Source organism: Tachypleus tridentatus, chromosome 1 (assembly GCF_004210375.1).
Source record: "Tachypleus tridentatus isolate NWPU-2018 chromosome 1, ASM421037v1, whole genome shotgun sequence".
Lineage (NCBI taxonomy): Eukaryota > Metazoa > Arthropoda > Merostomata > Xiphosura > Limulidae > Tachypleus > Tachypleus tridentatus.
The window spans coordinates 109,194,316-109,198,692 of NC_134825.1; positions in this window are offsets into that span (position 1 = coordinate 109,194,316).

The window sequence follows — 4,377 nt, forward strand, 5'->3', positions numbered from 1 at the left end:
TAACGGGTAAGTTCGTTGCTCTCTGCTGAAGTGAAAAAACAAAAAAAATATACGTACGTGAATTATACGGCTGGGACAGTTTAGGTATAACCAACTCTAAACTTGATCTGCTAACAAATGTGAAAGGGAATCAGCAACAATCGCCGTCACAATGTCATCTGGCTCTTTCAACCGAATCACAGATTTGACTGTCACTTTTATAACGCGTTTACAGTTAATAATGTAGAACATATTCAATGACATCAAATCTTAAACTCCAGGTTTACTCGCACCCGAACTACTAGGCCATGTCCTACCTTCATTATTAAATACCTAGCGACATCTTATGAACTGTTTGGTCATTTTTAACGGATATAATAACTTGCACCCAAGTGTGGTTTACAGTAACTCAAGATCGTCAGTTTTTATTAGTTTTTTTAACGCTTGACGTAAAATTATTTTACACGGAAAAGTTAGTAACATTTTATATTCGCTGGAACACACTAGATTTTTTTTTTTACATTTTTCTGGAAGAAAGAAAGATTATATAATATTTAGGCAAAATACAAAATATATTTCGTTAAAAAAACTAAGAAATTTAAACCAAAGAATTATCAATAGAAGAAATGACATCTATTTCATTCAACAATATAGAAAGGAACAACTAACCCGAACTTTGTAAAGGTAAAACTATCAAAAAATTTTAATACATACACAAACATTCTCCAAAATTTACAGAAGAAACTACTTAAAGCCATGTTGAACATGAAATACAAAGAACTACATGACTTACAAAAACATGGACTTAGACCATCAACTGGCATGCTGCATCAAACCAGAGATTTACTGACTTATACAATGAAACATAAACCAAATCAATACTAAGAACGACAGAGACAAAAAGATCTGCTAGAACAAAAAACTAAGATGTAAACAACAGAAAAGACATCAACACGACAAACCGTTGACTAACCTTATAATTAACATATCCGACCGACAATTAAACACAGACTAGATACATCTACTTAACAAAGGACTCAACTTCGCAATAGCACCAAGGTACATTCCAACCATAGAAATCAAAACATGTTTAGAAGATCTAGCCAGGAGACTTGTGATACTTTCTACAGTAAACAAGAAAACAACCAGCAGAAAGAAGACAACTTAGACAATTTTATTGACATCCAACAGCCAAACTTCCCAGGTAAAATTAAAAATTTATATTTTCCAGAAACACCAAAAAAACATCTTAAACGAATTTTTCAAAGAATTTTATCACAAAACCATCAACATAATTTCACAAAACAGAAAGCTAAAAACAATCTTACAAAAAAGAGACATTAATTCCATTAAAAACTCAATACAGGACAAAAACATTAAAATTCTAAAAGCAGATAAAGGTAACGCTATAGTCATTATGAATACGAATGATTACATCGAAAAAATAAAGAACATCCTATCAGACACGAACAAATTTAAACCAGTACACACAAATCTAACAAAGACACACGAAACGCAACTATACAAAATACTGCTAAAAATGAAAAAAGCCAACACAATTTCACAGACACTGTATTCCTACCAACGCAAAACCGACTCGCGCACACCACAAATATACGGCATCCCCAAAACTCATAAACCAGATTGTCCATTACAACCAATAATGTCTACATATAAATCGTTTAATTACAATCTTGGTAAATACATATCATGGGCATTATCCAAATATGTAACAACAGCCAGCTCATTCATCAAGACTCTTTTAATTTCAAGTCTAATCTAAATAAACTTAATCATAAAGCCTTAATGGCCAATTTCGATGTTATATCCCTCTTTACAGAAGTTCCAACCACTGAAGCCTGCAAGATAGCCTTAGAACTCTATATCCGCGACCCTAACCCATCTATAGACATTCCCAGCAACCCTCATAGAATTCTCCACGATGAAGACAAACTTCATGTTCAACAACCAAAACTATATACAAACAAATGGCCTAAGCATGGACAACCCAATATCACCAGTTTTAGCCAATATTTTTATGACATAAGTTGAAACACAAGCAATTAACACAGCATTACATCCACCACTATGCTGGTACAGGTATGTAGACAACACAGTTGCGGGATTCAGATCTACAGAACACACACTCAATTTTTTCAATCACATTAACTCTGTAAATCCCAACATTAACTTCACATGTGAACAGAAAGAAAGCAATCAAATATCGTTTCTTAACCTCAAAATTACGAGAACCGACACACAATTTAAAACAGAAATCCACCGAAAAATCACCCATATGGACTATACATTCCTTGGGACTCACTCAGCACATGAAACAAAACAAAAACTCAACATACTAAGAAACCAAATAAACACAGACATAAAACTATGCTCACCAGATAAAATTAAAGATGAATTAGACAAAATAAAACATACTTCATCAACATCAATAAGTTTCCTCCACAAACCCTAGAAATCATTATACGCACACACCTAGACAGAAAGCAAAATCAACCAACTAAAGTAAATATATCTCACGAATCAAAAAATCACGAAACCATATACTGCTGTATGCCATATATTCCTGACATCAGCAAACAAATAACCAACATCTGGCAAAAACTAGTAACAAAATATGACATTCCAGTTAATACCAAATTTATTCAAAAACCAGGCACACAACTAAGGTCTATACTATGTAAAAACTACACTGAGAAACACCACACCAACATTATTTACAAAATACAATGTGATAACTGCCACGACTTCTATATTGGAGAAAAAAGTAGAAAAATGGAAACCATATTTAAAAAACATAAAAAAGTCACCTTCACACGTTTTCGAACACTGCAAATCAATAAACACAACATAACCATAGAAAACACTCAAATACTCAATGAAGAAACAAACATAAACAAACGCAAAATTAAAGAAGCCTTACTTATACAACAACTTAAACCCAAAATAAACCAATAAAAAAAGAACACCCTTATATCTATATTAAAAATAATAAAATAAATAATATAAAATTATATATTCAACATCTAACACCGCCCTCTACATTCCGACCTCAGTTACACAACCCCTTTCAAACATGTGGTCAGCATCCGGTCAGTTATCTCTCTTTGTGAACCTGACGATGACCGAAGAAGGTCGAAACGTTGTTCGCTCCTCTACGTAAAATATTTTCTCAACCAAAACGAGCCGTTTTTACATATATATTTCTTTATTGCTTTAATATAATGGCTTATTTGGTCTTATTCTGGTACTTTTCAGCTAGTGTGTAAAAAAGTTAACAGTATTTATGTATTGAATATTATTCATAAGTCGTCCTTATGTTCTGTATTCTCATCTGGAATTTCAGGGTCTTACGATAGATGAAATTAGGTATAAGTTCAGGAAGTGCTGTAAAAAGTTGTTAATAAAACGTACTCTGCGTGAGAAATATTCTGTATACAATGAGTAAATGATTTGTAATTTGAATATGATACGTTGTCCTAATACGTTAGGGCACGATTGAAATTATAGTTGTTGCTTTTCCAGATATATTTTCACAAAATTTAATTACTTACCTTGTGTATTTTGAAAGTTTTGACATTACTCTAAAGAACCTTGTACGTAATCTCAGCAAAATAATAATGTGAAACAATCTTTCATATGCTACAACAACAATTTTTAATATTTCTTTATATTATTCTAAGTTATGTTTTTAGTGTTTTAATTTAAATGTTAGCAATAAGATGCATCACATTAAGATAAGAAACTTCAACTACTATCTAGACATGGATGAATTAGTTATAAACACTGAGTAAGCAGCTCAATGAACGAAGTATTTATTGGGTGGCGCTTGGGAAACCATTTAATTCGTCAGTGTGTAAAATTTATGGATCGAATAAAATTAATTATTAATTTAGTCAGTCTTGTCAATCGAGCACATCTCTTTTGGACGTTATTAATATAATAGATTTATAGTGGCTTCGAAGTTTGTGTTGAAAGTTCGTTTGTTACCTTGGGTTGTATCAAAGTGAACGTACCTTGTAGAAAACGTTACTGAGACAATAGATTAATGTGTTATCGTTACTTGGACCAAACTTGGTATTTTGTTCATCAAATAATCAAAACGAATCTGCTCGACGATATTATACATTACAATATTTTTCATGGTTTAAAGCATAGATGGTAACAGTCCTGGGTTTCACAATAGGCAAGACTAAGTAGGTTCTTAGAGCCTCAACAACGCAGAGGCACACACAAAAGAGAGAATTGTTTTAGTTTGTTTTGAATTAAGCACAAAGCTACACAATGGGCTATCTGTGTTCTGCCTACCAGGGATATCCAACCCCGGTTTTTAGTGTGTAAGTCCGAAGATGTGCCACTGGGGGGCGAATTGTTTTAGAA